The following is a 23,391-nucleotide window of genomic DNA, read 5'->3' as shown; positions in this document are numbered from 1 at the left end:
TCAAAATAAACATTTTCGATGTTTTTAATAAATATAAACATAACTACTTTTTACTAATTTAAAATACACATTTTGTTTTAATAGCTTTAATAAATACAAACAAATCATGCAATATGCAAAACCTGCATAAATATTTTGTACCTTACATACAATTAAATTAAAACCTCACTTGTAAAAATACTAAAATACTTAACAATCTACATGCTAATATATTATAATCAAACTGATTTAACATATTTTTCTACTCTTTTAAACCCAATATAAAAATAATACATTTGAACATACAGTAAAAAACATGCAGTGAAACATGCAATTATGTTGGACAGATATGTTTTTGTGATGTCCATTAGCCATTAGCAGTGTGGAGTAGTGGTTAGGGCTCTGGACTCTTGACCAGAGGGTTGTGGGTTCAATCCCCAGTGGGGGACACTGCTGTTGTACCCTTGAGCAAGGTACTTTACCTAGATTGCTCCAGTAAAAACCCAACTGTATAAATGGGTAATTGTATGTAAAAATAATGTGATATCTGTATAATGTGATACTTTGTGACAATTGTAAGTCGCCCTGGATAAGGGCGTCTGCTAAGAAATAAATAATAATAATAATAATAATAATTGTCTGAAAATCTCTCTATGCGGGCTCTTACATTTGACAGATGGCCTTGTCTTTCGTTAGCGCCCTCGCCTTTGGATCAGGACGCATAACTCCAGTCGTGGTCACCTATCAAACGTTAAAGACTGCGTCAGAGGGCTGTATCGCTTAAGTATAATTATAAATGATACTGTATAACCCCCCTTACCAGAAACTGCAATGGACTTGTGAGCTTTTCCTTGAAATCTAAATAACTTTGAATTGACTTCTTGCATGAGGTCATGTCCTTGGTGTTTACCCTCTCATCTCCAAGGAATGCTGACTCCAACCACATCATTGCTGGTCCTACACACTCATGGTAGCAGACTGAAAATGTGTAGCTGGCACTAAGCAAAAATGCCTCTACCATTGAATTTAGTTCACAAAGGGGCTGCCCTTTAATTAAAACAAAACATTTTCTGTGTGATGGCACACCCAACAGCCAGACTTCCCTCTTTTTGCTTTTCTGCATGGCCTCTTCCTTTTTTTCCAGGTCCTAAATAAATAAATAATAATTCACCATATTAAAACAACAACAAAACACTAGTTGGAAAGTGACATGTTTTAAACTAATTTCAGCCTAAATCTATACTCTGTATAGGATGTGGGTCCTAAAATTTTAGTATTGCTCTAAGAACCTTAGGGACCAGTCTTCCATTCTGTGAAGCACTAACAGGTGCTGATGGTCTCTGGTGATTTCAAAACTTTTCAAATTACTTTTGTAGTTTACTTTTTGGAAGTGGTTTAATTGGATAAACAATTATTCTGCATTATGACACAATACTTTCTTCCACGTGTAATATAAGGAACCTGTATGTACATACGTCCACAAACTGCAGTAGCATCTCACTCTTTTTTAAGCCAGTTGGTGCAAATTTTCCTGCAGCAAAGAGATCTGGCAGGATCTGTAGAGCCTCACTTGTCGTCTTCTCTAAAGTAAAGAACAAAAATATCTTTATTGAAATAACCTAAGTTAATATTTTATATTTGGGGTGTACAGTATAAGATATGTCTTCTCATGCAGTTTGTGTGAGCAGACCGCAAAGTTAAATCATCTTAAGGCTTATTTTATGCAATAAGAGACGCAACATATTATCTATATCCTTAATACTATTGAATCTATAATAGGACTAATAACAATACGTTTTAAATGTGGTATTAATTTTTCTCCAAGAATGTATAGTAATGTATATAGTAATGTATAGTATAGTAAAGTGCTTACTGCACTCACCAAGTGACCATGCAAGGCTAATGTTCAAAAGCTTTTTCTCTTCTCCGTACTTCAAGATAATGTTGACCTCAAGTTCCCATTTTGCTCTTAACCCTTCCAATGATTTTTGCAGATGTCTGCTCATCTCATCCTGCAACTGGAAGAATGCATATTGATGTTATTACATATTCTAACCATTTATTAAGTTAACCAGCTGTTATACATTTCCAAGTAACTCTTAAAAAAGCATTATTGCCTAAATATTGTTATGTCCCTATCTAGGGCACCTTACTGTTACAGTCACAAGATATATATTACAATAAGCATAGTACAATAAAAGCAAGTACAATATACAATACCTTTAGTCCTATAAGAGCAAATTTAACTAAAATCAAGTGCAAAATCCAGCACACGATACACAGTCAGAGTAGGAGTAGATTATATATATATATATATATATATATATATACTATGTATCTTTTAAAATGCAATCTTGTTGTGTTTTCATACTTACATGATTAGGCTGATGAAAGCAGCTATACTTTTCCAATATGAGCCTAACATCTCCTTTGACAGTCTTTATAAAGTGTTTCCGTTCAGGAAAGTCAAGGTCAAGAAGTTGCTTAACAACCTCATAACGGGGACTTTTCCTTAACAGCTCATCTTAAAGCTTTTTCTGAAGCTGTGCTGCGGTTGTTTGTGTTACTGGTAAGACAAATACAGTTGCAAACAAAATATAATCAATAATATTAACATGCAACAACAGTATATGAAGAGTTAAAACACATCAATATCAGTACAAACTACTCTATATAAATTATGCAATAATTTTAATAATAGTTTGCATAGGACATATATCCTAAGAACACTTGAGATGTTTTGAATAACCTTTGTATAGAAACATTATCTATGTTTACTATTGTAAGTCATGCTTTATACTACATGGTACCTTTACGGTTGTATTTCACAAATATATTTTATATTAAGCAATTTGTTCTTACATAAATTCAAGTGTATCATTTTCAATTGCTAGCCCTTATAATTTTCGATTGCTGCAACAACATACAGCCTCTTATTTACCGTAATCTCCGTCATTTTCTTCTGTACTTTGTGGTTGTATTTTCACAGAAACATCTTCATGCAAAGTATGCTGTGTTTTCTAAATAAAAAAAATATATATAAAAAGTGGAAAATGTAATTACATCATTGAGGTAAAGAAAAACAGTACAGATCATACATTGTTTTAATGTAGAATATTGTTTCAGAATCTCAAAAAAGAAAAGAAAATGCTACTTCCATCGTCACTCTAGATGTAAATTTCTACCATAAAAAATTGTGATATGTTTTTATCATTTTATTTGAAGTTAGAATGCTTTGTAAATCTTCATGTATGTATTTTTTTTATTTTCTTGGTGATACTCTTCAACCCTACCTTTGTTGAAGAATGTTCTACATATGTTTTCCTTTTCTGGCCTGGTTTAGCTGTTTGAGCCTTTTTGTTTTCATACCTCATGTTGTAGACCTTTCTTCGCATTTTATCCAAGACACTGTACTATTAAAATAATAATAATAATAATAATAATAATAATAATAATAACCCGCAGATGCAGCCTGCTCTCTAGCAAAACATTATAACAGCAACATGTTTAAAAGTGACTTGGCATGTTTTTGTAGTTTAAAAAAAAAAAAAAAAAAAAAATACTAACATCAAAATAACGTTCTTTACCATTCTTAACTTAGAGTTGACCATATTACTTAAATTACTTAAAAACTGTAAGCAGGCCCAACTATTTAAGTGGAGTTTGGAGGTTACAAGTCAGAAAATGTTACCACAGTTATACAGTCCTGTATAAAACACTTTTGAAGAAATTTCTGAATTAACATTTTTACGAGTAAGACCATGTTGGCAGATCAAAATGACCATAAATCATCTGAAGGCAAGGCAAAATACAACTGATTTAAACAAGGTGACAATACACTGTTTTACAATACTTTAGGATATGTGGCATTAGCATAATTTAATTCCTTAAGAAAATGTTTTGAATTAAAAAATACCTGCATAGTTATTTCCATTTGCATCTTCTTTTTCGTCTGCAGTACATGGATATTTTTTCACAAAGCGCTTGGCCATTTCTTCAACGTCGTGTAATGATGGGGTATTCTTCAGATTGATGGCTCTTGCAATGTGAAACATGTTTGCAACTTGTTGCACACACCCATAAACAATGTATTTTTCTCTTATTAGTTCCCTTTGCTTTTCTTCCAGTGCAGGTAACCATAGAAAGGGATAATAAGGTTGAACTGCAGTCTGTGCAAAACACTGTGGCTTCTTAACTTTTTCAGCCACTGTGATTTCAGTCAAGGTGTACGCAGCTGAAGATAAGCAGGGCCCATCTTTGGTTATTTCTTGTTTCTTTGATGTTGATCCTAAAGGTGTGTTATTTTGAGTGGGATTCTTAAAAAACAAAAACAAACAAACAAAAAAACACTTATATTCAATAAACATACCTTTAATTTATTATATTTTAAAACATAATATCATGTTGCATAAATTAGCATTTTTACAAATATATCTTACCAAGTAATTCAGTAGTGTACGCAGATATTTTCTGAGGTGGAAGAATCTTGGAGTTTTAACTGGAATTAAATCTGCTATTTCAGGTTCATTTAGTGATACAAAATCTGACCCATCAATCTCAGAAGCTGAAACAAAGGATTTCAATGCATTATAAAATAAACAATCATTATTTTTAAACTTGAGTACAGTACTAAACAAAGCTTAAGATGCATATTAATCCTAAAATGTATGCCTACCACATATATGTCAGTTGTAAAGTATTAAGTTTCAGTAAGTGTTGTAAAGTAATAAGTTTAAGTATTAAGTATTGTAAAGAGTACTGTGTAGACCTTACATGTCGTTATGGAATTCTGAGTTTGAACTGGATGTTCCAATATGTACCCTGTGTAATGACACAGCACCCAAATACACTATTTGTAAGTATATTTAGTTAACTCACAACAATAATAACGCTCGTACTGTTTTCACGAAATACGTTTATTATAGTGTTAATGTGTCAGTCCAAATGCCCTCAGATAGCTTATGCCTGTCAGATACAGGCTTCTTGTCAGTAAGGATCTCCCCGCTTCTCATTATTATTATTATTATTATTATTATTATTATTATTATTTAGTAGTAGTAATAGTATTTATTTTCTTTGCAGATGCCCTTACCCCTTCTCATTAACGCTTAAATAACATAAATAACATAATATCTAAACCCAACTATGCCTAAGGGTGATCTTCAAGTGTATGTGCTAACGTTAATTATCTGTGTGCAGTAAATTTTTCGAAAGCTAATTCAAGCATGCGTTGGAAGTTACTTACCCCCAATAAGGTCTGCAATTACCCTAGGGTCGTCTTCGTTTTTTGGGAGAGAAATATTGACAGCAGTTTGAGTAACCCAGTTTTGAAGAGTATCAGTCGACATTCTCTTAACCGCTGATCGTGGGTCAACCATCTTCGTTGGTTACCTTTGCTTTTGTCAAAAAAAACAAAACGTCTCCTCTTCAGAATTCTTGCTCGTGCTTGGCGCGCTTAGAAGTATGCGCGTGAACCTGTCCCGAGCATCCCTCACGACACTTCTTCAAGAGGCAAAATGGAAAACCATCGACTGACTTGGCGATGTTTAATTTGTCATATTTTCATTGCTTTGACACTGAAAGTGCTATTGGGTCATATAAATAATATACACTCAAATGAACCAAATTTTCATATTACCTGTAATATAAACCAATGCCCCAAAACGTACGATAAGTATGACAGCTTTTACAGGCATGTAACTAAATGTCATGCCCAGTTGTACCGAACAGGGGGACCACCACCGACTACTGATTGCCAAGGCACAAGTACAGAGGGATAGGGAAATTACGACCACGGCCGATGAGTACGTTAATATCAATGCTACTATTAGTGGTCCAGTCGTAGTCGATGATCCCACGACAAGAAATGGACGAAGAAAGGAGTCTGCAGCTTTGTATGTGCTCTCGTTAAAGGAACAGAATTTACTAACACAGGTAAGACTTTTCATTGTTATTGTTTTGTTTGTTTTGACTGTTAGCTACTTACACAAACTTATGAATGAAATGCATTTCCTTGCAATGATATATTGCGTCAGCTGTAATATCAGTGAACCCTTTGCCAACGTTTTTAAAAAAGTTACATACTAGCCGATTACTGATCTGATGTCGGTAAATGTTACACCTACTGTCTACACTGTCTAATGTAGTGTATCACCCTTATGCTTTGTGATACTTGGAAGATCTGTTTGTAGTTTAACCGTATTATTATTATTATTATTATTATTATTATTATTATTATTATTATTATTATTATTTAATGTAGGCCTATGCATTATTTGTTTGGCAAAACTCATGAATGATATCCATCAGAAGATTATATTTTGAATGCTTTTTTTTTCTGGCCAATTTATAAAGCAGAGCTAGTTAAAACTGCATATTATTATTATTATTATTATTATTATTATTATTATTATTATTATTATTATGCATTGTAGAGGGAATTATATAACAAAAGGTAATTGTAGAGTTTATGTTTATTGTCGAATTCGATATACACCCCAAATTATCTAATTTAGAGTGTGAAGCTGAGCGAAAGTTGTGGAAATGTAATACAGTACCTGGTTAAATAAACTAATTATACAATGTAACGCTTGTGTTATTTAGAAAACTGTGGATTCCGTTGTACATGCAACAGAAGGGTTGATGGAAAACTACCGTAGAAGAATTTTGGAAGGTGTATGCAATCAACTTCAGGAGCAGGACATAGATCCCAGTTTCATTGGTGACGATCTAATGAAGGAAGACGTTTTTGATGGCATTAATACACGATTTAAGCTTGACAGATATGCTAGAAACCACTTCAGTTATGTTGTAAGTAAAGTACAGATCTTTCTTAAAATGCATGCATCATTTTAAAAGTTTAATCAATTGGTAGTGCATTTTAGTACAACAAAAATATTTATTTATCTAAAATATTTATTTTCCACATTTGAAAGTTTATTCTTTAAAAAAAATGTATTTGTGTTCTTTAACACTAATAAAGTATATTTTAAATGCAATGTTAGTCTGTTATTATTTCAAATACAATTAAAACTTGTCTTATTACTTACATAATGTTGTAACAGCTGGCAAAAAGTATGGTATTTTTATTTACCAGTAACCATTTACAAATAAATATTTAACTAATTGTGAATTCTCTACAAATATGTAACATTTAGTTAAATATTTAAGGTTAAATCTGGAAAAAAGTTAAAATATGAACTTTTTTTTTTTTTTTTACACATGGCACCCCATACAAATGCAGTCACACACACACACACACACATATATATACATATACATATAATACAATAGTGATTTGGTTTCTTTGTATTTTGCATTTGAAGGAACCCAAAGAAGTAGTTCTAGGGCACAGAATTGGACATAAGAAGAAAAACCACAAAAGGCAGATGACCATGGTGGATGACACATTCATTTACATTTCACTGTTGGACAGTTTAAAACAACTTTTATCTAGTAAGCCAATCTGCGACATGATTTTGTCCCCTCCACTATATGCTGATCCGTCTGTGCTTAGTAATATGTGTGATGGGCATATATTCAGATCTCATCCCCTTTTTGTGGAACATCAAACAGGTTTACAAATATTGCTATATTATGATGAAGCTGAAGTTGACAATCCAATTGGAAATAAAGCTGGTAAGCACAAGCTCGGAATGTTTTATTACACTCTAGGAAACATTCATGTAAGATACAGATCTAAATTGGAGGCAATACGATTATTGGCTATTATAAAATCACAAGATAAAAAGAAATATGGCATTGACAGAGTTTTAAAAGAAATCCAAGCAAATCTGACAGAACTTTCAAATGGAGTTGAAATGCATGGTAGAGTTGTCCATGGTGCAGCTATTTCCTTTAGTGGAGATACGTTGGCTGCTCATGAAGTGGGTGGATTTAAGGAAGGAGTTGGCTTTGCATTTCAGAAATGCAGGCACTGTGAATGTACTTTTGATAGGATGCAAAACCACTTTATAGATTCTGATTTTGTTACATATTGCCGTGAAATGCATGAAGTTAGAATTGAGATAGAACGTGCAGCAACAGATGATCCGAGAAATGTTTTGCGTACAGTATATGGCATCAATCGAAGAAGTGAATTAACAAATTTCCCTTATTTTAATGTTAAATCAATGCTTCCTGAAGATATCATGCATGTTATTCTTGAGGGTGTCGCACAATATGAAGTAAAATAATGTTTAAAGTTTTGGATACATAATGCTGCAAAATTTAGGTTAGATGAGTTTAATTTAAAAGTTAAACATTTTGATTATGGTTACGCATGCATGAAAAGCAAACCACAAATGCTTCAATCAAATTGCTTAGACAGTGAGGATAACAAGCTTAAACAAAATGCAGATGAAATGTGGACTTTACTGAAACATTTATTACTTATATTAAACAAGCTTTGTATTTCTGATGATCCACACTATACATTCATAAAGGAACTTGTGGAAATAACCCATATTGCTTTCAGTCCATGTGTGTGTGTCACAACATTAGCATGTCTTCGTGTGTTAATTAAAGAGCATCTTAAACATTTTAAACAGCTGTTCCCTCATCTAAGTATTATACCAAAACAACATTATCTTCTTCATATTCCAAAGCTGATATCTGAATTTGGTCCTCTAGTTCATGTTTGGTGTATGCGATTTGAAGGCAAACATTCTTACTTTAAACGTCTTGCAAAACAACAAAATCATATTAATATATGTAAATCTTTGGCAGAACGTAACCAGAAGAGCTGTGTGAAAGTCTTTCAAAACAGCACCCCTTATTTTCAAATGAAAGAGAAGTTGGTAGTTGCAAAGTGGTAAATGGCGAAGAAAGAAATTTGGCAGAAGAAAGAATGACAGCATTTAACATTGAAAACAGTGACACAATTTATACTGCTAATTGGGTTAAAATTAATGGGGTTAAGTATTGTTGTGAAAAGGCTATTGTAACTAGTGGCACGTCACCAGAATGTAATTTTCTACCTTTGTTTGGAAAGATAAGGTATATTTGGATTACAAATTCACATATATATATTGCATTACAGTTGTATGACACAGTTTCATTTGATGAAGAAAGGCAATGCTATGTTGTAGAGAATCCTGACCTTCCAAGTGGGTTTGAGGTTGTTTCTGCAAATCAGTTATTGGACCACAGTGTGTACAACATATGCTGTGTTAAAAATGAAATGCTAATTCCCATACATTACGATTTGATAGGCAAAATAACTGAATGGGCGTTAAAGTAAAACTGTGTTCCATTATGTTCCATTAGCATGTGTTGGTACTACAGTATATCAGACATTTTTATGTATTTTTTAATTTACATACGTTTATTTCTTCCATGCAAGACGATGCAAACACTCTGTTTCAAAAAACTATAAAATGTCTTTATATAATCCAATGATAGAGTACGATATACCTTTAAATGTACCGATTGTCAAACAGTTGAAGTGCTTGGGGGTAGCATCTGGCCATCTCTGCGTTCTATTACAATAACATTTACCCATTCCCCTTTGTGTGAGCTGTGTCCCTAGGGTTTCATGGGCACCTTTCTACATGTGTTATGGAATTGTCCTGAGGCTATATTTTGGAGCAGGTTTCTGCTACTTTTTCTACTATTCTTGATAGAGAAATCCCTTTCTCTCTCAGTGTTATTGTTAGATGATGACTCATCTATACAAAAGAAACGGATTTGTTCGGCAGGTCTCACGGCGGCCAAATGAATGGTGGCGCTCTGTTGGTAGCCTCCATATTCCTTTCCCTAGCCTCATTGGACAGGTGCCTTTCTTATACATGTGGAGCTCTCCAGATCCATGGTGCCAGGGAGGGGGCAAGGACAATGGCCGTAGACTCTGTTAAAACATTGATCTGATTTGTTTTGCTTTAAACATTTGTCTGCTTTAGGGGGATTTCTCACATTTATGTACCTTTAAACTTCTTATTTGTATGTTTTGCTCTGTGCACATGGCTATTTGTTGTGTTTTAAAAGTTAAAAATAAATGGTTTTTGAACCAGTGTTTATCTGTTTTTTTCTGTTTCACTTAACTAACTCACTAACTTAACTAAAATGCATTCCTTTAATTGTTAACGCCTCGACATTTGCACACAAAATTATTCAGTTTGATGTATAACCTGGAAATGAAGGTACTGTTTTCCAGCTTTATTTAATGTTAAGTTAAATGTTTCTTGTTGTAAGAAATGACTGCTGTAATTAAGTTCAGAAAAAAATGTGTTAACTGGCAAAAATAGGTATTTTTTTCTTGTTACAAGAGAATTCTTCTTCTTACAAGAATCTCAAGAAATCACTTTTGGTAGAATTCTTACACCAAGAGAAATCAAGATTTTTTTTATTGTGCAGTTGGTATAACTCAGCATTTTTTCTTGTTACAAGAGAATTCTTCTTCTTATAAGAATCCCAAGAAATCACTTTTAGTAGAATTCTTACACCAAGAGAAATTAAGATTTTTTTTTATTGTGCAGCTGGTATAACTCAGCATTTTTTCTTGTTACAAGAGAATTCTTCTTCTTACAAGAATCTCAAGAAATCACTTTTGGTAGGCCTATGAGTCCTGATCTGAATCCTATCGAACATCTATGGAAAGAGCTGAAACTTGCAGTCTGGAGAAGGCACCCATCAAACCTGAGACAGCTGGAGCAGTTTGCTCAGGAAGAGTGGGCCAAACTACCTATTAACAGGTGCAGAAGTCTCATTGAGAGCTACAGAAAACATTTGATTGCAGTGATTGCCTCTAAAGGTTGTGCAACAAAATATTAATATTAGGTTAGCGGTCTCATCATTTTTGTCCATGCCATTTTCATTTGTTTTATTATTTACAATATTATGTTGAATAAAAAATCAAAAGCAAAGTCTGATTTCTATTAAATATGGAATAAACAATGGTGGATGCCAATTACTTTTGTCAGTTTCAAGTTATTTCAGAGGAAATTGTGCATTCTTAATTTTTTGTGGCGGGGTACCAACAAATTTGAGCACATCTGTATATAGGCGGGACGGACTGCACTTAAACTAAAAGGGAACCAATCTACTCGGAGAAAGGATCCTTGAGGAGGTCCAGAAGCATTTAAACTAGAAAGGAAGGGGGGAGAAAACAAAAAATACAGAAATGAAACAAGATCAAAACAAGGGCAACAGCTCAGATAAGACAACTATTAAATGTATTTATCTTAATGCTAGAAGTCTCAGAAACAAAATGTTACAACTTGAAGCTCCTGCACTAACAAGTAACTACGATGTGACAGGTGTTACAGAAACTTGGTTGTCTGAGAGTGATGGAGAGGAATATAATATTAGTGGGTACACACTATATAGGAAAGACAGGCAGGACAGAAGAGGCGGAGGGGTAGCGCTATACATAAGAAATAGTCTTGAAGCCCAGGTGTTAAATCTGGACAAAGAAAACAACGGCGAATCAATATGGGTCAGAATAATGGACAATAATTCGAGCATGCTATAGACCACCAAGTTCAGATGCTGAGCAAAATAATGTGTTATACAATGACATTGAAAATGCGTGCAGAAAAGGAGAAGCCATACTAATGGGGAATTTCAACTTCCCCCATATAAAATGGGACAACCCAGGGGGGAGCACGACAGGCAAAATTGAAATGGTGGAAATGACAAGACTGCTTCCTAACGCAATTTGTCAAGGCACCGACTAGAGGGGAGGCATACCTTGATTTAGTCTTTTCAAATAATGAAGACAGAATAACTAAAACAGAGGTCAGAGAGCCATTGGCAAACTCAGACCACAGCATGGTCTCATTTGAATTGATTTTTAAAACCCAAAAAGTAATGACTAAAGCTAAGGCTTACAATTTTAGAAAAGCAAACTATGAAGGTATGAAACAGAGACTAACAGAAGTAGATTGCAGTAAAATAGAGAAAACATCCACAGAAAAAGGATGGCTGTTTTTTAAAAATGTAGTACTAGAGGCGCAAAACAATTACATCCCAAAGGTAGACAAATCTAAATCTAAAACAAAATGGCCAAAATGGTTTGATATATCATTTAAAAAAAAATATTCAGTGAAAAAGGCACTTTATAGAGCGTTTTAAAAGGGACCAATAAACAAAGTACACAGAAAGAGTACTTGGAACTGCAAACAAAAGTCAAAAAGGAAGTTAGAAAGGCCAAGAGAGAGATTGAAATCAGTATTGCTAAGGGGGCTAAAACCAATTCCAAAACGTTGTTCTAATATTATAACAGCAACAGAACATTCAAAGAGGAGGTTAAATGTCTAAGAGACACAAATGGTAAAGTCATAGACGAAGAAAAAAAAAATAGCAAATATATTAAATTATTACTTTTCACAGGTTTTTACAAAGGAGGACACGGACAACATGCCCCACATGTTCCTGTTCCTATCCAGTTTTAAATAACTTTAGCATAACAGAGGCAGAAATGTTAAAGGGACTAGGAGCTCTTAAAATAAACAAATCCCCTGGGTCGGATGAGATCCTTCCAATAGCACTCAAAGAAATGAAAGAAGTTATTTATAAACCACTAACCAAGATCATGCAACAGTCTCTTGACACAGGGGTTGTACCGACAGACTGGAAAATTGCAAACGTAATACCGATCCACAAAAAGGGAGACAAAAACCGAACCAGGTAACTACAGATCAATAAGCCTGACTTCTATTATATGTAAACTTATGGAAACTATAATAAGATCCATAATGGAAAATCACCTATATGGTAACAATATCCTGGGAGACAGTCAGTATGGTTTTAGGAAAGGGAGATCATGTCTAACTAACCTGCTTGATTTGTTTGGGGATCCAACATCGACAATGGATAATTGCAAAGCATACGACATGATTTATTTAGATTTCCAGAAAGCTTTTGACAAAGTCCCACATAAAAGATTAATTCTCAAACTGAATGCAGTAGATTCAAGGAAATGCATGCACATGGATTAGGAAGTGGTTAACATGTAGAAAACAGAAAGTACTGATTAGAGGAGTGTAACAGGGCGAGGTGCCCTGTACATTCATTTGTTTATTTATTTTCAGAACGGGGGTTCCCCTCAGCCCTTGTGTTATTTTGTGTTTGTTTATTATGATTTATTGTATTTATATGACGGCGAAGCGCCGGTTGTTTTGTATTTTTACAGCGTAGCATTTATTTAAAAACTCGTGCAGAAGGTGGCCATCTCACGAATTAATTAGGTGATTTAATTTGTTGCTAATCGGGAGATGGTCACCTGTTATAAAAGCCTGCAGCTCTCGGCACTTGAGGTGGGTATTGAGGAGAGAGCGAGCAGAGAGACGGCAATTGGAAATTGAAAACGAAACAAAAAAAAAAACCTTAGCGATCAGTGAAGGCTATAGCCCAGCCTGATCGCGTTGTTTGTTCATGATTGTTTTTTTGTTTAAACCTTTTGTTTTCGCTCTGTGAGCAAGTGTTTCTTTTTATTTAAATATTTTATTTGTTTTTATTTGCTTAATAAAAACGGCAAACGCTGCCTTAACTGCAGTACTTCCCTGGTGTCAGTTTCCTTCCTGCTTCTGCCTGACGTCAGACCATCAGTCACCCTGTCACAAGGAGAAAGCTCAAAATGGAGCGAGGTAACCAGTGGTGTACCACAGGGATCAGTATTAGGTCCTCTGCTATTCCTAATCTACATTAATGATGTATAGTAAGCAAACTTGTTAAATTTGCAGACGACACAAAAATAGGAGGAGTGGCAAACACTGCTGCAGCAGCAAAGGTCATTCAAAATGATCAAGACAGCATTCAGAACTGGGCAGACACATGGCAAATTACATTTAATAGAGAAATGTGTGAAGTACTGCACACAGGCAATACAAATGTGCATGATAAATATCATATGGAAGATACTGAAATTGAAGAAGGAATCTATGAAAAAGACCTAGGAGTTTATGTTGACCCAGAAATGTCTTTATCTAGATAAAGACATTTCTGACATCTCTCTCCCTCTTCCTCCGCTAAGAACCTTGGAGTCACCCTGGACCCCTGCCTCTCTTATTCCCAGCACATCTCCACTCTGGCACGCACTTGCCGATTCTTCCTGAGCAACATCCGAAGAATCCGACCCTTCCTCACCAACTATGCTACCCAGCTCCTGGTCCAGGCCCTGGAACCCTCCCGCCTAGATTACTGCAACTCCCTCCTGGCTGGCCTCCCTGCGTCCGCCACCCGTCCGATCCAGCTCATCCAGAACTCTGCTGCCCGCTTTTTGCCTTTTTGTTTTCATTATTCTTTGAGCACCTGCGAGTGCACCTGAACTGTACTGTGTACCCTGCCGTGGTATTACCGTAGGTTCTGGATACCATAGTTGGTAGCCAGGCCACGGACAACAGCACCCTCTGTGGGCTAAAAGAAATAAGTACAAATCAAAAGATTAAATGAAATAAATCTGAGCCCCTGTGTGGTGCCTCGACAGTCAGTGAATACCCACACCCCGTCACATGACCTTTCACCCCTTCTGAATTCAATCAAACCATAGATCGATAAATTGCTCTACTTCACTTGTAAAAACGAACAACTTGGCCAAAAATTAGGAGGACTCGCTGACAGCACGCGCTTCAGAGGACACGCATGCTTGCCTTCATCTCTCCCAGGACAACACGGGAGCTACAGCACTGAGACAAGGTCTTAAAAACAATTGGATATTCCAAATTGGGAGAAAATGGGTAAAAATAATTGCCAATTCCAAATTTAAAAATAAAAAAAGTTAAAACCAAAAAAGCTTGGAGAACAAAACAAGAGAAAATGGTATTCCACGGCAAACAAGGAGGCGAGTGAAATGGGGACAGTTTTGGCTGAATTCAGAAAACTCTGTAAAGATGTGAACACCAGCCTTCAAATAGTAGAAGAGGCTGAAAGCAGAATTAGTGAAATGGAAGACAGCTGCATCAGTCGTGAGAGATTGTTAAGAAAGAAAGACATAATTGATTATTGCAATTCAGTCTGATCCGCAGGATACATTACAATCCAGAACTGCTCCATGCAATCGACTCTGCATATACACAGTATTGTCCACTACACAAAGATTATTGAAAATGTTTTGGTCATACCCACGAGTAATAGTGTATTAGAGAACAATATTTCAAACAGTTTCTCAAATAACAAACATCATTGTACTACCTTATCCACGCCTGATATGTCTTGACAAATATGGGAATTGAGGATGTTTGATTTATTAAGATGGCACTAATAACAGCTGATAAATGTATTGCCCTTTGTTGGAAAAATGATAACTCCCCAAATATATCTATGTGGTTTGGGAATATTTGCTCATATGTCCTTTGTGAAAAAAAATGCTGTAGGATTTGCAAAAGGAACCGGCTCTATTTGAAGAGATATGGAGTGGATTTATTAACTTCCTTAACTCCTCAGCTTATTTTGCCACCACAAAGTATAGCTCCCTCCTGACCAGAGTTTATCCGCAGTCCAGTTATTTTTGTTATATATGTTATATTATATAACATATAATATAAAATATATTATAGAACATATAATAACACAGCTGCAATATCTTATTACTTGGATTACTTTTAACAGGTTGTTTGGGTAGTTTTTTTTTTCTTTGGTTTGTTTTTGTTTAAGTACTGCATTATATTTCAGGAAGGTATGGTGGGAATCAATGTGTCCACGTATTTACATTGTACTTTAAAATTAAATTAACAAAATGTTAAAATAAAGAAGGAAAGGCAGCTGGAGGAAAGATGTGATGAAATGGAAGATTGAGCAAGAAGTAACAATCTACAAGTCAATGGGGTGCCAGGAGGTACAGACAATTCCAATGATTCAATTCACTGAAACCTTTCTTAAAGTTCTGTTTTAAACTGCCAGCTGATCTCGAATTAAGCACTGAGAGGGCACATAGATCACTATTACCATGGTGAACTGAGCCGAATGCTATCCCAGTTTTGACAGTCTGTGAAGTATTTAATTATTTTCCCAAACTGCACTGTCACATGATGTGTGTTGTCCTCTGGCACGATTGCTTGTTTTCATCCCTCCCGAGTCGATACAGGAGTTCCAGTGCTGAGACAGGATCTTAAAAGCAATTAGCTATTCCAAATTGGGAGAAAACAGGGATAAAAATAATTGGTGATTCCATAAAAAAAAAAAAAAGATAGTATGAGAAACCATAGGATGCGATGAGGTAGAGGACCCTAGACTGAGCCTGAACTTGGGGGACCCCTGTCGTTAGAGGGTGAGGTGTGGAGGTTGAGCCGCAGCAGGTGACCTGGTAGGTGCGGTAGGAGAGGTAGGAGGAGAACCAGGCCAGAGCAGTGCCAGAGATTCCCAGGTCGGCGAGAGAGGATAGTAGAATAGAGTGATCAACAGTGTCAAAGGCAGCAGAGAGGTCGAGGAGAATTAGGACAGAGGAGAGGCAGCACGGGCAGAGTTTAGGGTGTTAGACAGACAGGACAGCAGTTTCAGTGGAGTGAGCAGAGCGAAAACCAGATTGGAGAGGGTCAAGCAGAGAGTGGTTAGACAGGGAAGCAGAGAGCTGGCGGTGTACAAAACCATCAACATTGTCAATACATCACACCTTCAATACATTCAGACTCCTCCTATGGTCAATTTGGTACATTGCATTCAGATATAATTATTGGATAAATATTGGATAAAGATATTAGATAACTTAATAAACTGATAAAATAACTGGTTGTTCATGGTTTTGAGTGCAAATTTTTGCAACTTTTTAATGCAAGTTTTCCCTGATTAAAAAAAAAACAACAACTGAATGTCACACAGCAAGGATGAAACAATGAAGCAGGTTATTATACGGTTAAATAAATTTGAACTTTTAACATTTTGTATTCAAATTCAAATTTGGTTCAAATGTTGGTGGTCTGTATATGTTTCTGTACTTTTAATATGTTTTCAGGTCATTTTATTTGCAATAAATAAAGCTTCAGGATTCCCGGAATTAAAATGATGGCTCACATAATATTATTTAATTGATAACCTATTTAATATTGCAACAGAATGTCTTAGTTTTGACTATTAATGTATCATTAAAAAATGTCTCATAATTCACCATATTTTTCCGTTACAGAAATTCCCAGTTATTTATGTTACAGTTATTTCAACTTCTTACAAAATACATAACTTCTGCTTGATTTTTTTCTTTTTTTCAGTAGCCATTTAATATTTTGTATTATGTAAGTGTCACAGAATGACAATTTAGCGTTTCCAGCCCAGTCTCTAATTTTGTATTGTTTGTATTTTTAAATTACGTTTTTTTATTATTATATTATTGATTTATCACATATTTAACTTTTGTTTTTGTTGTGAGAACACTTTATTACTTTGTTATGAAGCACGTTTATTTATTTTTTGTAAGTTAAGTTACTCACCTCGTTTTTTTGTTTGTATTACACGGAGCACTGTGACTGAGGAGAAGCAGGAGTGTGACGTCATCAACCCGCGCCTTTATATAGACATTTCCTGTTAGATTTTGGGAAATGTAGTTTTTGGGCTAGTGCTAGTGCCAATTAGATATTGGGTGTCTGATTGGTTTTGAGCAGGAATAGGAGTGGCCAACTGGGTTTATAAGCAACACAGCATGAATAGAACAGAGAGACACACCAGGATACAGAAGGAGACACACCAGGATACAGAAGGAGATGCACCAGGAGACAGATGGAGATGCACCAGGAGACAGATGTCAGGATACAGAGGATGAGAACTGGGGAGGAGAATTCTGGTGCACCTTGGGATTGCTGATTGAAGTACTGGAATACTGGAGTACCGGAACTGGAGCTGGAACTGGGATTATGGTTTGAGGCTGCATTGGATTGTGTCTGCTACCTAGATTACTGGGTGTATTAAGCAAATCATTGGGTGATGGAAATTGCGGTGTGATTTTATAATTGTCAGCAACTTTAGTTGTTACAGCGGACCCTGGTGTACCCTTTCTTCCTATTTGTATTGATTCTGATTGGAGGTGCTTCTATTTGTTGTGGGATTTTAGATATGTCTTGGTTTTATTTGACCTCCTTTTATATTGTCATTGTTTCACTCTACCTAGCAAGGTGCGATTGAGAACTAAGTGCTGTTGGAATAGATTATTGCTGCTGTATTTTCTTTCCTTCTCTTTTTTCCAGGAGAGGGCACATGTTAATGAGGACTGTCCTGGTTGTGGTACGGAAGACAGGGATTTTGTGGAGCTGGGAAGATGCTGTTTACCTGCCCCTGAAGACTCGAGTGGAGATTGAGCAAATTGAAGCGATAGCTCTTTAGTTATTACTGGAGGGCTTTATTAATTTTATTTTGTTACTTTGCTCCCTAGTCACTGTAGTGGGGTTTTTTATTTCGTTACTTTACGCCCTAGCTATTGATGTGGGTGTTATGTTTTGGGTTTTTATTTTGTGATTTTTACTTATTGGTTTATTGTGGTGTTTTAATAAACCATTTTATACTGTGTAATTTGTGTCTGCCTCTTGGTGTGGTTAGCGTTTTGTGGTGGTTCCCAACTAGTTACATTTACAAACGAACCTGTGTTCACTTGTTTAAAATCCAGGTCCTGGTGCCTGACCATCACCAGGTGGCGTAGTTGGCTACTAGTAAACCAAAAGTTTACTATAAATAACATATTAGATTAAGCAGTCTCGTGCTTTGACGACTGGTGACATAAGTATTCATAGATAGCAAGATATTCCCAAAATCTGTGACTTATTTTTCACTTTGCATTTAATTAGTACACTGAATGATAAAATATGAATTAAATACTTCACTGACTGTCAAGATTGGGTAATGGTAAATAACCATTTTCAATGGTGGTGCTCTTACCACGATTACCATATTTAGGCTTCCAGGCTGAATGGCCAGAAGCATATTGTTGTTGTAAGGATTTTTGTTATTATTATTATTTTCTTCCACCTCCATAAAGTTACAAATGCCTATAACTTTTGCATGAAATTTCCCATGGATGTGGTGGGCTATGGGATGATGCGCCATGGCCAATATGGTGGCATTTGGTCACATGGTTTGGCAGCTGTCTTAGATTATAAAAAAATGGACTTCTAGCTTACTACCTTATTTCAACTTGTTGTTCACCATAGTTTACCTGCATCACTGCGATTTACAATGATTTCCTCTGGTATACTGTGTTATTACCACAGTTTACAAGGTATAAACATGGTAAACTTGAATAAAGGGAATTTTTATCATTGCTATGATAAAAATAAAAAATGTTCGAAAAACAACACAGAACACGAAACACTGGTGCGTGCAGGATAGTGGACATCGGAAACCATTTCATAATTAACATTATCATCATGTTCATAATGTGATGTATAGTACAGTACTCTTTTTATTCATGGCAGTTAAACAGTGTTTAACAATTATGTTTTATCTGCAAGCATGTAACCTACATTTAAAAAGCAAATAATTGAATCTGAATTATTTGTATTGAAGCGTCCTGTTCTTCCAGGAAATAACCAGGTCGGGACCACATTACTTTTGATTCAGTCACGTTTATTTTCTTTGAGTAGTGTACAGCAAAATGACCCGCTCTAACAGTGTATCACTAGCTCGAAGCCTGGCTTGAGAACTAACCAACTGACCCTCCCCGTCCTGGGAGCTGTTCCCCTAATCTAGCCCAGAATCGCCCACGGGACATGCTCATTGGACCCCTGAGCTGGCAATCATCTAGTAGTGTACAAGGTATTGCTGTCCAGGACTGCAGGGGGTGCTAGCATGCTACAGTATTTATTATTAATGAATAGGGCATTTTCCAGTAACACTTTATAATTAGTGTCCCTAGTTACAGCGTATTTACATAATAGTTACTCATCTGTAGTTACACATAAATACAGTGCAATTATACATTGTTACAATGTACTTAATGTGTAAAATACATTCATGGCATATGTAAGTACACAACTATACCTACATTTGTAACAACTTTTTTTTTTTTTTTTGCAATGTAACCGCTGTCACACAATTGGTACTCACTCTAAAACCATATTTAGCTTTTTAAAAATGAAAAATTCGGACCTGAAAGATGTATATGTAATCACATATGCAATTCACACTCATGTAAAAAAAACGAAAGTAGTTACAAATGTAGTGATACCCAGAATTAAAATGATGGATTACATAATATTATTTAATTGCTAAACTATTTAATTATCTTCAGTCATTACTTTTGGAGTTTTAAAAAACACTTCAAATGAGACCATGTTGTGGCCTGAGTTTGCCAATTTGAAAAGACTAAATCAAGGCCTCCCCTCTAGTCAGTGCCTTGACAAATTGCGTTAGGAAGCAGTCATTTGTCATTTCCACCATTTCAATTTCATCCGTCGTGCTCCCCACCGGGTTCTCCCATTTTATATGGGGGAAGTTGAGATCCCTCATTAGTATGGCTTCTCCTTTTCTACACACATTTCTAATGTCATTGTATAACAGATTATTTTGCTCAGCGTCTGAATTTGGCGGTCTATAGCATGCTCCTATTATTATGCCCTTTGAATTTTTGTCCATTATTCTGACCCACATTGATTTGCCGTTGTTTTCTTTGTCCAGATTTAACACCTGGGCTTCAAGACTATTTCTTATGTATAGCGCTACCCCTCCTCCTGTCTGTCTTTCCTATACAGTGTGTACCCACTAATATTATATTTGTCTCCATCACTCTCAGACAACCAAGTTTCTGTAACACCTATAACATGCATTTCCAGTGAAGTGTCTTACCTGGAGGCACCACTCGGGGCCCCAGTGTGTGTATTGTTTTAATTAGATTTTTTTGACATCCTGACCACTATTAAATTGCAGTCCACTGTGTTCTGTTTCCAAAATGGCTTCACATGTTACCCTTCAGAAGAACTTTAGAACTACATTGCCCATCACCCCCATCATAGATAATGTATGTGAGCAGCAGGATGATGGGAAACGTAGTTCAGAAGTTCATTTGAATTGTAGATGTGAAGCCATCTTTGAAACAGAACAGGAACCCGGGGAAGCGACTCTCCGCAGGCTGACTGCCGGGGCTGAGAGAGAGGGGAGAGAGAGAGGGAGAGGGGAGAGAGAGGGAGGGAGGGGAGAGAGAGAGGGAGGAAGGAAATAGAGCTTCTGCCCTGACGTCACCGCCCAGTCATCCTATCACATGCCCTTTGAATTTTTCTCCATTATTCTGACCCATATTGATTCGCCGTTGTTTTCTTTGTCCAGATTTAACACCTGGGCTTCAAGACTATTTCTTATGTATAGCGCTACCCCTCCGCCTCTTGGTAGAAACACACAAAGAAACGCCTGAACAACTTTTCATGAAGTTATACCAGACAGAAGAATTCCAAAATTTTTGAAAGCTCTGCCTTTCCCTGCTAGTATCAAGACCATCTAGAGTTTGTGTGGATTCTTGATTTTTCAGGATGAATCTTATGAAAAACTTTTTAAAATTTTGTTAATCCAGGTGAGATCACTTTACAGAGTCTGACGTCTATCAACACTGACATACAAGGAAATCAAACATGCAAAGCAGCAGTAACATGTGGTGAGTACAATTATATATGTACTGTATATCTTTGTAGTAATTTTTATATATATATATATATATATATATATATATATATATATATATATATATATATATATATATATATCTTGCTACAAAGCTACAAATCAATGACATTGGCACAGTCTGTGCTGCAGCACCACCTAGTGGCCATTCACTGGAAACACTAAGGCCATTTTTAGACCTGATTGTAATTAAGAACTCTAATGGCTGGTTTCACCCAGATTTACTGCTAATCTTGCACCAATCAATGTTAATTTAGGTAAGGAATCCAAGACTAGTGCTAATTGGGGTCTGTGAAACCAGCTGCAAAATTGTATCATTGCTTTTATATTAGCTGAAAGAAAAAGCCAAGATACAGTGACTAATTATTACATATATTATTCAATAGTTTCTTAGCAGACACCCTTATCCAGGGCAACAAACAATTATATCATGTTACTTTATTTATTTACTTTTTTACATAGAATTACCTAGGTAAAGTACCTGCTTGCTCAAGGGTACAGCAGCAGTGTCCCCCACCTGGGATTGAAACCACAACCCTCCAACCCAGAGTCCTAACCATTACTCCACACTGCTACTCCCTCTATCTATCTATCTATCTATCTATCTATCTATCTATCTATCTAAACACAAAATAAAACAAATATAACAAAACACAAAACACAAACACCTAGCTCCGCTTTGCAGCGCTACCTCACAGGTTATTTCCCCTCACTAACTCGCAGGACGGCTGAGCCGTTTACCTGACACCACAAACAAAACACACACAGGCTTAACACAGCACGCACTTTTAATTCTGGCTACTCGGAGACAGAGCACCTCTTCTGCCTCCTTCTACTCAGCAGCCTCGATCAGATTAACTGATCCTCTCTTATACCCTGTACTGGCCCCAATTCCTAATTACTGCCCAGGTGCAGGGGATAATTAAATAAGAAAACAGTTAAATTAAACCATAAAACAATTAAACAAAACAAAGGTGATTTTTCTTTGTCTTTTTCTCTTCAGGGAGGCTGCAACCCCCTCCCTGCTGTCTCACACATCCCGCTGCTGTTACAATATATACACACACACACACACACACACACACACACACACACACACACATATATATATATATATATATATATATATATATATATATATTAGCTCATATAGGGAGTAGCAGTGTGGAGTAGTGGTTAGGGCTCTGAACTCTGTTAATTTGTCATTTGTCATTGTTGTGATTTGTGATTTTTAGTAAAGAAAACGAAGTGTAATTTGTATTTGAACACAGTAAGAGAATAGAGACAGACTGCAGTGGACATTTTTATTAACAAATAAAACACAATAAACAGCACAAGGGCCAAACAAAAGGTTTAAAACACAAAACAACAAGAAATAAGAACAAAAACCTACACTCTAAAACACTTCCAGGCTGGGCTGAACCAAGTGAACAGCAGCAAACAAACACAGAAATACTGCCTCTCTCCATTTTAAGCCCTCCTGCCAGACAAAACTAAACGCATAGCTTACAATATTTACAATGGGAGAGCTGTACTGCCACAATACAGAACAAGCTGCTGTAATGATTCAGATTGCATAAACAAAGTCACCTCAGAGTTCCTGCGACATGGAGAGGACTTTTACTTTACTCTTTAATGCTAAATATTAGCGTAACTTGTCATTATAATAAGACTAAAGATGCATTTAATGGTATCTAAGTTGATTATATTAAACAGAAATCAAAGTAGGTTACACACAATGGTGGAAATGGGCCGGAAGGAATCGGGGACCTTTGACAACCATCCAATCTTGACTCTTTTTTTTTTTTTTTGTCCCTCTACGGGTATGGTAACTCTCCTGTGTAATAAAACTGCTTAGTGTCACCGCTCGCTCGTGTGTTTTTGCTAAGT

The 23,391-nt window shown here is 35.9% G+C and overlaps 1 long non-coding RNA gene across 1 annotated transcript; it reads right to left on the bottom strand.

Moving 5' to 3' along the window:
- Positions 1-170: 170 nt before the first annotated feature.
- LOC131697764 (uncharacterized) lies at positions 171-6,676 on the bottom strand. The gene is made up of 8 exons (XR_009307479.1): positions 4,419-6,676; positions 3,896-4,295; positions 3,273-3,392; positions 2,921-2,999; positions 2,355-2,545; positions 1,862-1,997; positions 1,455-1,561; positions 171-1,126 (listed from the first exon to the last, which is right to left on the bottom strand). It is a non-coding gene; the product is annotated as an uncharacterized LOC131697764 (long non-coding RNA).
- Between the last annotated feature and the right edge of the window lie 16,715 nt (positions 6,677-23,391).

Source organism: Acipenser ruthenus, chromosome 16 (genome assembly GCF_902713425.1).
Source record: "Acipenser ruthenus chromosome 16, fAciRut3.2 maternal haplotype, whole genome shotgun sequence".
In the NCBI taxonomy this organism is placed as follows: Eukaryota; Metazoa; Chordata; class Actinopteri; order Acipenseriformes; family Acipenseridae; genus Acipenser; species Acipenser ruthenus.
This window is presented reverse-complemented; position numbering and strand designations above follow the sequence as displayed.